Below are 12,167 nucleotides of genomic sequence, written 5' to 3' on the forward strand. Positions count from 1 at the left end.
GAAAAGAGGTCGAACAACGATTTCCAATCTGTGCTCCGCAGGCCCCTGGGGGTCCCCAGGCCGTTTAAGATTCCCAAAGGGGCCCATGCCTCCATTCGAATTTTTCAGTAATCCGCAAATGAAAAAAGCTTGAAAACCACCGCACTAAATGACCGCCCACTGCTTGTGCTGTACACGGCACCAATTCTCCCGAGAGGAAAGGAAGTGCCACCTTCGGGGGCTTCCCCGGGCTTTGGGGAGCGCCCCCTCTCGGGAGGCTGGCGGGAGTGAGCGCCGATCCTCCCCCTGTCTCATTCACACGGGTTGCAGGAAAACCCCCCGTCTGTATAAGGAGCCGCGGCAGCTCCACCAACTTCTGCCGGACCCAGCCCGGGCAAGGAGCCGCCGACCTCTCTCTCTGGCCTGGCTCCTCCGCCAAGCAGCCCCCGGACCGAGCCGATGCACCCGGCTCACCGCCCGCGGGGGCACTGCTGGGACCAGGCAAGGGGAACGAGACCGACCTTGGTTCCGCACCCGCCCGGAGGAGGTAGTCCCGCCGCCCCCCGTCCTGGCCCCGCGTCGCCCCTTCCCAGGCAGGTTCCCAGCCTTGCGCCAGCCCCCCGGACCTGCCTCCCTGTCGGCTGGGGCCCGGGGACCCCGCACCGCCGCCCGCCCAGAGCAGGCTCCGAGCTACCTTCCCCAGGCGCGGGCGCCCCGCCGGCTCCCTCTCCCCGGAGCCGCCTTCACCGGGAAGCCTCCGCCGCGCCCCGCGCCCCATCCAGCTCCTCCATGACAGGCGAGTCCCCACAGCAACGAGCCTCGGCGAGCGCCCAGCCCAGCGCCCAGGCGCAGCCTAACGAGCTGTCTCGTGTCCTCTGTCAGGAGCCCCAATAGGAAAGGGGCCACCGCCCAGCCAGCCAGTAAGAGCGGCGGACTGCCGCGTGGGGGGCGGGGCTTAGCCTGGCTCAAGCTAGGCTGAGAGCGCGCAGAGAGGAGGGGGGAGTTGCTTCGCTGTGGGAGGCGGGTGCTTAGGGTTAGGGCTAATGGGCGTTCAGTGGAGCCGCGTGTGCTGCCTCCCTCGCTGGAATACAGACGCCGACCTGTGGTAGCAGAGGTGCTAGAGCCAGGGGAGCGGGGGCTGCAGCACCTCCCTCTTGAAGTGGTGACCATCATACACAGGGTTTACAGTTTGAGTCAATGGCTCTCAGCACCCCTGCTATACAAATTGTTCTAGCACCCCTGTGTGGTGAGGACGAGAGGGGTCTGGCAAGGCCATGCTCCATCCTAAGCCAGGTTTCAGAGTAACAGCCGTGTTAGTCTGTATTTGCAAAAAGAAAAGGAGTACTTGTGGCACCTTACAGACTAACCAATTTATTTGAGCATAAGCTTTCGTGAGCTACAGCTCACTGCATCGGATGCATACTGTGGAAACTGCAGAAGACATTATATACACAGAGATCATGAAACAATACCTCCTCCCACCCCACTGTCCTGCTGGTAATAGCTTATCTAAAGTGATCACTCTCCTTACAATGTGTATGATAATCAAGTTGGGCCATTTAATGCCCCTACTCTACTTGCGCTATATTGATGACATCTTCATCATCTGGACCCATGGAAAAGAAGCCCTTGAGGAATTCCACCATGATTTCAACAATTTCCATCCCACCATCAACCTCAGCCTGGTCCAGTCCACACAAGAGATCCACTTCCTGGACACTTGAGCTATTACCAGCAGGAGAGTGAGTTTGTGTGTGTATGGGGGTGGAGGGGTGAGAAAACCTGGATTTGTGCTGGAAATGGCCCACCTTGATTATCATGCACATTGTAGGGAGAGTGGTCACTTTGGATAAGCTATTACCAGCAGGAGAGTGAGTTTGTGTGTGTGTGTTTTGGGGGGGGGGTGAGAAAACCTGGATTTGTGCTGGAAATGGCCCACCTTGATTTTCATACACATTGTAAGGAGAATGATCACTTTAGATAAGCTATTACCAGCAGGAGAGTGGGGTGGGAGGAGGTATTGTTTCATGATCTCTGTGTATATAATGTCTTCTGCAGTTTCCACAGTATGCATCCGATGAAGTGAGCTGTAGCTCACGAAAGCTTATGCTCAAATAAATTGGTTAGTCTCTAAGGTGCCACAAGTACTCCTTTTCTTCATCCTAAGCCAGTCACTGCAGCTCTCTGCCTCAATTTCCCCCTTCTGAAAAATGATGATTCCCCACCTTTGTAAAGTGCTTTGAGAGCTACAGAGGCAATAGAAATGTCAGAGCTGAGCATTGTGTTTAGGGTGACCATATTTTCCCAAAGGGAAAACAGAACACTGCACAGGGCTGGCCCAAGGCCCCCCCCCCCACCTCCTGCATTCACAGGGCCAGCCTGAGGCCTCCCTCTCCTCCCTCCCCCCGGCTCTGCATGCTGGAACCCAGGTCCTAGATCCCCCGCCACCTGCCTGTGTATTTGTCGTTTGCTCTTGCCAACTGAACATCAGTTGGCAAGCACAAATGGGACAAATGCCAGTTTTGCCAAAAAAGTCAGGACAGCCGGTACAGGCCTTTAAAAAGGGACTGTCTCAGCCAAAATGGGATGTATGGTCACCCTAATCGTGGTGGACTGTTCCCCTGGAGTTTTTCGTAGTGACTATCAGTGTGTTTAGCCACTATGTGAATCCAGGATTGCACTCAAGCAAGCCTGCATGCAGTGAAGGGACTGGATGGCTCACGGAACTGGGGAGGTGCTGACTGTCAGCTTTGTTAGCAGCTTTTGCAGGAGGCTGGATTTGAAAGAGCATAGAAAGTAAACTCTCTTCTTAGCCCTAGAAGTGGTCTTTTCACATTATGATTGGAGAATGTTAGTGTGGGGCAACATAGGGAAGTTTGCACTGCTGCTATCCATACTACTTGCCTCTGCAGCTTCTGGGGCTATCAATCTGGCACCTTTCATAGAATTAACTACACTTTAAAACGTAAAAAGAAAAGGAGTACTTGTGGCACCTTAGAGACTAACAAATTTATTTAAAAAGTGAGGCTCTATTGTAATTCCAAGTGGATGCTACAATGCCAGCCTTGTTCTGAGACTTAGGGATATTTATGAAAAAAGTAGGGAGGGAATTGGAGGCTGCTTGGACCCCTCCCACCCCTTTCCTCCCCTCTTCCCACAGAGACCAGGACCTCCCCGCATCCCTGTCTATGGCCAAGTGGGGCCTTGGCTCCCTCCCAGCTGCCCCCTTGTGTGCACCTGACCCCCACCCCCAAACAGGGAGAAGGGGAGAATCAGCACTAGGAAAGCTGCTTTTTTATGCTGCCTAGAGCCCTTAATTACCTTGACCAGTCACAGGCTTGGACCCCCTTCCTGGGATGATTCTCCTCTGTTCTTCCTATCATGTTCCCTCTTTCCTCCTCCTGCGCCCCAGCTTCTCCTGTTGGCATGCTCTAGCTACCTAGAGCGTGTTAACATAGTTCAGCAGGGTCTACATGAGGTAGTTAGAGAGCAGCCTGTGGCTTGGATGGTGAATCAAGCAGTGCCCCAACCCATCTGGCACAGCTTGCCTCCCATCAGACCCTCACTGCACAGTCTGTACATGTGCCACAGGGGCGGCAGAGAAGAACAACCTTGCAGCTGCAGCACTGTTTGCTGCGTTCATTGGACCTGAGTGGAGACGAGTGACCAATACACATATTACATATATAAAATATGTGTGTGCTTGCAAAATTAGTAGATTTAATCCTGTTAGTAATTTTATAATAACGTAAAAAAATTGAGAGGATTACTAAAAACAAAGGAGGGTTGGCATCTCTGATAGATGTAGAAACATTTGCATTTACACGTTCTCTTTCTCAATATTGTCTGTTTTGTTGATAGGCTACTACCTGTTCTGAATTGTGCAGGTCTGTCCCATATCTTGGAAGATGCACTTGAAGGACATTTACAAATTCTGAATTTATTGTGGATAGGGAATCACCCAGGATGAGGTAACCATCATGAGGTAATGCTATGACACAGTGGAATTTGTTCCACACAATAAATCCCTAAAAATGGCAAACTTGGATCCTCAGAATTCAGAAATGCTTTTTAGCCCTGAGGACAATGGCAAGCCTGATTTGTTTGCTCCATCAGAAATGGCCAGCTAACCTGGGCCTTCTGAAGAATGCAATCCTAGGTAAGAAAGAGATAGTCATCTCTCTCGTGAACACACTGAGAACCTCCCCTCCTGCCAATCTCACCCTGTTGCATTTTCTCACACCAAGAAGCAGCAGGGGATTGTGTGAAGACGTTGGGTGGATCAGAAGTAGAATAGAGGCCACAATGGCTCCATGTAGATTGTCCAGCAATTGGGCGAAGTAGAGTGGGCAGGGAACAAGATACTCTTTCCTCACTCAAGCTGTGGAAGTACTTTCTTTTGAGGGCATTGAGAAGGGTAGGATTAGGGTGGCAGGTTGATCCCCTTTAAGAATCTGAGAGGGACATGGGGCTAGGGCAGAGGTGAGGAAACAGAAGAGGGACAGGAGCAGATACAGGACCAATGCTGCTTCCATTAGCTTCAGTGGGAATAGAATTAGGCCTATTCAAGATACAAGGTTGCATTTGAACAAGGGAATAGGGGCAACCCAGGTAATAACCCAATGTGTTATCTGTAAGCCACAGAAGGGATGGGATAGATACATAGTAGTGAAACCAAAAAAAGACCTATGGGAGACAATGGACGGTAATGTAGATATCAGTTTGTAATTCAATATAGTGGCAATTAAAAAGGCAACATATCACAGACCAGGCTGACGTTAGTTCCTTTGTATACAGCACTTGTGAGACCACACCTAGAATTCTGATTACATTTCTGTGAACCCTGGAACCAGAAAGATTAAAACAAATTGGAGGGAATTCAGAGAAGAGCAATTAAAATTATTAAGGGCCTGGTTGTATTAATGTATGAGGCAAGATTAAAAGAAGTAAATATCTATAGCTTGGCTAATTGCTAAATTAGGCCTAAGTAGGAGTACGGGGAATATAGAACTGCCTACAATACTGAAAGAGAGGGAAGGAATATTTAAGGTGGTTCAGGGGTTTTCATGAGCAGTAATGGGATGAAATTAAGCAAAGGAAAATATATGCTTAATATCAACAACGATCTTTTGGTGATGAGGTTCTATTGAATTGGAATAGTCACCTAAGAGTTTGTGGAAGCCTACAGCTTTATTCATTTAAAGTTAGACTGTATACTCTACAGTCTAGATTGTAGATTGTATATACAAAGAATATACTGTAGGGAACAGTTCTATGCTGGCAGGGAGATAGATAAGATAACCTAATAGGTCTCGTCTTCTAATTTTTAGAGTATTCCACATGATCACCTGGAGAAAATGTAGGACATGATCTTTCACACACTTCCTACTCCTCAGAGGCCCTGATCCAGTAATGAGCCCTGCTTGGGAAGACCTCTGTGCTTGCATGAAACTCACTGTAGGACTGGGCCATTGTACACTGCTTTAAGTAGTCCCATTGACATCCAAGAGAATATTAATGGTAGTAAGTACTACACCCAGCATTGCTTCACTGGATTGTAAGAAACTGTAGACACAGAACTGTCGTTGTATAAATAAGACTGGAGGAACGTTGTGGCATGTTTCTGAGGGAAATAATGTATTTGTCTTGACAATTTAGAAAAGTAATTGAAAAATCCTGAGTGCAGGCTTCAATGAAAGAAAGAAAGAAAGAAAGAAAGAAAGAAAAAGAAAATGGCAGTGGCAACCTGTGTGGAGTCCTTCTGCTATCCTTTTCTCCCATGCATAGTTCCTTTCCATAGGTAGGCATCCATATATCTTTTTAAATTCTTTCAATACCTTTATAAATGTAGTACTCATGAAAGTGAAGAATTTACAGGGCTGTAGGTATATTTCTGACAATCCTGCTAAATCCTGACGTGTATCATCCCCTGATATTCCATTCCTTAGCTTCCACACTATTCTATTGAGATTGTACCTGACTTGCAATGCATGGCCTTCTATTTCTAGAAAACAGAGACCAGTAATCACACCAAATTGTATTAAAGTTACTGTGATCTGGATCCACTAGGACCTAGAATGGATCCACCAAAGCCATTTTCCTGTATCTAATGTATTTTGCTGTTCTCCAGACTAATGTGCTAGTCTATTGTACCTCAAGCCCTCCTACAATCAGATTCAGGGGTTACCACTTCACCCTTCAAGACCTCAGTTTAAAGTTTTATGAGGCACACTGTGTTCTTTCCTCTGACATGCTCTCAGTATTTTGGCTGTAGATAGGTGTTAGCAACAGCACATGAAGTGATAATTTCCATCACTGCCACTGGGTTCCTTCTCACCCTGAGTTATTCTTGGTCTTGCATTTATTCATTCTCTAAATCAGGGGGTCCCTGATAACGTGTCCTACATATTAATAGAGAGTGTGCCTTGCGGATACGTACTGTTCTGTTTTCAGTTGCCAGACATCTTGTCTACCATTTATGATTGTATATTATCCCTGTGGCAACTACAGCAATCGGTTACATGAAAAGTAATGAGAAAATACTTAAGGTATTTTTAGCTTCTTTTAATGTGAGTTAGCAGCTGGAAGTAAGTTTGTACCTATAACCTTAATTCCAGCTTAGAGAAGGTGGAGGGTTTTTATTTTTTTATTGTTTATTTCCCCAGAAATACTAATAATGTAAGAACAAAAACTTAGGCCATAGTACTACAACTGATGAGGTGCCAGGCTCTGAAATGCATGAATCTGTGGGAGAGCTCTTCAAGAGTGTATTTTTGAAAACTTTTTGGGAGAGCAATTGTGATGGCAGGGGGGCAGAAACTGGAATTTAATATCCTTTATTTGCTGCCATTTCTTAAGACCTAGTGGGTGCTAGTCAGAGCCCAAGGGACACAGAGACCTGGGTGAAGCAATCCTCCTTGTCCCAGGAGACTAAGAGAGTTAGTTCCATGTCCAGCTATTGGAGATTCTAACTTCGCTAATTAACACACTCACCTGTGAAAACCATGGGTAAATTACAGACTATATATTTTGTGCCACCACCACCTGAAGTAGATGCTGGATATGTCCTACCTACAGCAAGCAGAATCTTCTATTCTCTTATCTGTTTGTGCTTGAAGTAATTTTCAAAGCAGATCAAAAAATGCAAACACTGTTAGGTTTGGGCACACGTGAAACGTAAAAGAAGCTATATGTTTTTATACCACCTATATTATTAAACAGTTGCCCCCAGCGGTGAGGGCACAAATAACACAGGAGACAGTGGAGTCCTCTCTGCTAGTTTTATAACAGCTGAGAGTTCCTCTGCATAAGTGAAATTCTTCACTGGCTCTCTTTGACCACTTTCTGCCCAAATTCTTCCAGCCTGCTTGGAAGTTATAACAATATTTTGCTGTCTGATTTCATGCTGTTGTATGGTATATTTAAAATGGGTGGGGGGAGGTTGGGAGAAAACCTACAATCTGTTTGTTTCATGCTACAATTTTACACATTATACCAGTTTTACAGATAAGTATGATTAACTTAGAAACAATGACCAACAATTTCAACGCTGTAATGAATGAGGCAACAATGGACATGCTTGGGAAACACCGTAAGAAGACAAAATCTTGGGTCACAAATGAAACACTACAAATGTGTGACATTAGAAGAGAACTCAAGAAAGACAAGAACAGCACTGAGCGAGCTGATAAATACAGAGCAATTGGCAGAAAGATCAAGAAAGAATGAGGGTGGCCAAGGAGATATGGATCAAAAAACAATCTCTAAAATTGAAGAGTGTATCAATAATAAAAATAGCAAACGAGCCTTCCACGTTGTAAAAGATCTGACAAAGGAAAGATGGACCAAAGCTAACGCAATTGATGACAAGGAAGGGAACAGTCTTGCAGAAGAAAGGGACATCATCAATAGGTGGACAAACTACTGCTCTGATCCATACAACTACCAGACAAATGGAGATCCTAGTGTCCTAGACAGCCCAGATTCAACAGAGGAGGAGGGTTTTCCAATACTGCGTGAAGAAGTGGAGACAGATGTCAGATCACTCAAGAACGGAAAGGCTACAGGTATTGACAACATCCTAGCCAAACTGATGAAATTTGGAGGATAATTATTAATAGATGTATTCACCAAGATCTGCAACAAGATCTGGCAGACTGGTGAGTGGCCCTCCACGTGGACACAGTCACTAATCATCACTCTGCCAAAGAAAGGCAACCTGCAATTGTGTCAAAATTACCGGACCATAAGCTTGATTAGCCATCCCAGCAAAGTGATGTTGAAAGTCATATTGAACAGATTGAAGCCACAAGTGGAGAATATCATCGCTGAAGAACAGGCTGGCTTTCATGCTGGAAGAAGTATCACAGAACAGATTTTTCAACCTCCGTGTTCTATGTGAGAAGTACTTACAACACCAGCAGGACATCTACCACATCTTTGTTGACTTCAAGAAAGCATTTGACAGAGTAAGGCATGAAGCTCTCTGGACAACCATGAAGAAGTACAATGTTGGTCATAAGCTTATTCTTACCTTTAAACAACTGTATGCCAAGGCCAGCAGTGCAGTTCTCATCAATGACACAATAGGAGAGTGGTTTTGCACCACTGTTGCAGTCCGGCAAGTCTGCCTTCTTTCGTTTGCACTGTTCAACATTTATTTGGAGTGCCTAGTGACTGATGCCCTAGAAGATCACATATTCACAGTCAGCATTGTGAGGGCGAACAATCTCAAATGTTTGGTTTGCTGATGACATTGACGGCTTGGCAGGTAGCAAAGATGAACTTGCCAACCTTGTGAAATGATTGGATGAAACCTCTGCAAAATACGGCGTGGAAATCAGTGCAGAGAAAACCAACCTGATGACAAACAAACGTGACGGGATCAGCTCACATATCACTGTCAGTGGACGAGAACTGGAGACAGTTCAAGTATTTGGGGGCAATCACCACTGATGAAGGACCAAAGGCAGAAATTCTGGCAAGAACTGCGCAAACAACAGCAACAGTGGCAAAGCTAAAGCCTATTTGGAGGAACAAGAACATCTCCCTGGAATCCAAACTGAAACTGCTGCATGCACGAGTCAGCTCCATTTTTCTGTATGCATGTGAGACATGGACCCTTACAGTAGAATTTGAATGGAAAATACAGATAGTAGAGATGAGATACTTCCGTAAAATCCTGAGCATCTCCTACTTCGACGACGTCACTAATGAAGAGGTCCGCAACATCATCACCCAATGAGCTGGATCATATGAAGACCTCCTGACGACCATGAAGAAGCGCAAGCTGAAGTGGTACAGCCATATAACAAGATCATCTGGCCTATTCAAGATCATTCTCCAAGGGACAGTATAGGTGAAGAGAAGAAGAGGTAGACAGAAGAAGACATGAATTGACAACATAAAAGAGTGGACAGGAATGGACTTCACGGAAACACAATCATCAGGGATGGAGACAATTGGTTGATTGCTCATCAATGATGGTGCCCCAATAACCAATGCAGTTGTGGGAGTGATGATGAACTTCCCCAAAAGGCATACTCTTGTTTAGTAGCAGAAGGCTTGTGTAATACACATTGTTGGGTTGTTCAAATATACCATATGAAACTGATGCTGCTCCATGTAAAATGGATGTTTCTGTGAAGGTACAAATAGGGCAGGTACACTGATACTCTGAAAGGGAAACTCCAGAGTGTTGAAATTGTCTAATTAATCTACATTTCTGCTTACTATTCTGATGGTCTGTAGTCAAACTGCATAAGATCAGTATTTTTTTTTCAGGAGTAATTATTCAAAATCCTGGAAGGTTTATTAACATAAATTGAGATTTTCAAAGCAAGCTAGGGGATTTAGACATATATCTACCTGTAAAATTAATGGCTTCTCTAGACCAGGACTTGTCTTTTGAAAGCTGAGCCCCCACTGTGATAAAATGAAAGCAATTCTCCACCTCCCCCCACCTAGTAACCCTAAACATGTGATGTAAAAGGCTTACTCATCTTAACTTATACATTTTCGATACCCCCTGAACTACTCCTTTGCAGTCCCATTCTTTGAGAAATGCTGCCATAGATTGCTATGAAAATCTCAACTATAGTATACGTTTAGCAACTCAACATGCCGTTTTAATGCCGCAAATTTTAATATTGAAAAAGTAATTTTTTTAAATAAAATAGTGCCCTTATTGGAGGCAGACAGCAGCACAGGGTGATATTTTCATGTTGCTTGCCACATCAAGCACAAGAGGTATTTTGCCTTAGTAAGGCAGGATTGTTTATGGTGGACTACCAAACTGTCTTGTTTGGCATGTGTTGCTGCTTCTCTAAGCAGGAACCACGTAAATTGTTTGCATAGGCACTGGAACTAGGGTGCTGCTGCACTGCCTGGCCTGAAGTGGTTTTTATTATATACCGGGTTCACGGTTGGTTCAAAGGCTTTGGCACCCCACTATATAAATTGTTCCAGCACCCCTGGTTGTTTGACTAATTTTCTGCTATGTTTGCATCCTAGACACATCCTTTTACCTTCAAAAGACTCTCCTACTGACTGTGATATGGTCCTTGGTGAATTACAGAAGTGTAGCTGTCTGAGCAGTCTTGTACACCATGTCAGATTCCCTCTGCCCCCCACCACTTACTTCATATGCAACACCCTCCTACACCTTCTCCCCTCCTTGCTCTCCAGCACAGTGAAGGGATATACCCCATAACATAAATATAGATATACAAAGCTCTGGGCATTAAATCTTCATGTTAAATATAAGATTTTCATAGTGGGTAAAGAACCACACCCAACACCTCCTGCTTTCTAAATACAGAACAGACATTTCACTTACAATAGAATCTACCAGACTAGTTGTGATGCATGTGAATATACATACCTAACCCCCTCGGCATCGGTACAGACCCCTAAATTAGTTCCTCCGCAGAGAGTAATTACATAGCTGATTATTCAGGGAGCACAGTAAACTGGTAAAGAGCTTTAAAGGCTCTATAGGGTACACTGTGGTTGAAAGCTAGCACCCATGCAGTGTTATTCTGTTTCAGTTTAATTTTCCTGAAATAAACATCATTCGAAGAAGAAAAAAGCTGGGGGAGGAGGGCAATATCAAAGAAATGTTCCATTTAGCATAAGAACCACATAGTATGAACATAATGAGCAAAGAAAACAGAATACAACTGCTAGGCAACAATCTGGATTGAAACACTGCAGTTCCTGTAGAAGCTAATAACTGACTGAGAACATTGTGATAGTATTTCAGTCCTTGGCTTCAGATGCAGATTGCTGTAAGTGTCTTTATATTTTAGACATCTGCAGCTGTAACTGTCATTGGAAGTTTGCAAAAGCACAAGTGCTGAGTAATTTATACTAGTCATGACCTCTCAAACTGTCATACTTACTAGTGTGTCTCATATTCTTCGCGAAAAATTAAAATTCACAGCAGTTGGTTGTGTGTGTGGGTGTGCGCGCGCATGTGTGCACCAAGGTGGGTAGTAGTATATGTGGAAATGCAGTGTGTGTTCAGAGCTCACATGCAATGGGCTGTTTTGGCTCATTTCTGTTTACTGTTTAGTTTTCTGCTCATATTTCCTGTTTTGAATCATCTGGAGTAGCTAGCTGGAAGTGAGCATGTGACCAGTTAGCCCATGAACCTGTCTGGGAGTAGCTTCCTGTTAAATTATTAATAAAAGCTTGCCTGTTAATCTGCTCTGACTGTGTGATGACTTAAACCTGTCTCTAGAGCAGCGTTTCTCAAAATGGGTGTTCTGACCCAGAAGGGGGTTGCAAGGCTATTGTGGTGGATGGGGGTGGTGGTCATGAGATGGTTTTGCACTGACTTTTGCACTGCTGCTCATGGTGGCACTGCCTTCAGTGGGTGGGCGGAGAGCCCTGAAAGCAGCACCGACACCAGCAGCTGCATAGAAGTAAGGGTAATATGGCATGGAATTTTTGAGGGGTGGGGATCATCACAGCCTGAAATATTTTCAGAGGGGGTCCCACCAAAAAAGTTTGAGAACCCCTGCCCTAGAGAAACAGAGTAGGGGCAGATAGGATAGCTTTGTTCAGAAGCATAGCTGCATTGTGGCTTGAGAAGCATCAGCAACCCCAGTGTTTGTAGGTGTCATGTGGTCCAAACACTGATGTTCTGTTGATCCTCTGAGGCCGAATATGCTGCTGTAGAGCAG

General features: G+C 45.2%; 1 protein-coding gene and 1 long non-coding RNA gene across 3 annotated transcripts in view; one reads left to right on the forward strand and one right to left on the reverse strand.

Annotated features, from left to right (window-relative positions):
- FEM1C (fem-1 homolog C) overlaps nucleotides 1–858 on the reverse strand; it is a 31,946-nt gene extending 31,088 nt beyond the window's left edge. Inside the window, exon 1 of the mRNA XM_074952982.1 lies at nucleotides 674–858. The gene's annotated coding sequence lies outside the window, so the exon portion shown is untranslated. The remainder of the gene's footprint in view (nucleotides 1–673) is intronic.
- LOC141987552 (uncharacterized) lies at nucleotides 299–8,345 on the forward strand. Of its 2 annotated transcripts, XR_012639566.1 has the most exons (5): nucleotides 299–526; nucleotides 3,841–3,964; nucleotides 5,310–5,502; nucleotides 5,638–5,779; nucleotides 7,478–8,345. It is a non-coding gene; the product is annotated as an uncharacterized LOC141987552 (long non-coding RNA). The 2 variants fall into 2 exon arrangements; XR_012639565.1 differs by lacking the exon at nucleotides 5,310–5,502.
- The last annotated feature ends 3,822 nt before the right edge of the window (nucleotides 8,346–12,167 follow it).

The sequence above is a fragment of the Natator depressus genome, chromosome 5, assembly GCF_965152275.1.
Source record: "Natator depressus isolate rNatDep1 chromosome 5, rNatDep2.hap1, whole genome shotgun sequence".
NCBI classification, from domain to species: domain Eukaryota; kingdom Metazoa; phylum Chordata; order Testudines; family Cheloniidae; genus Natator; species Natator depressus.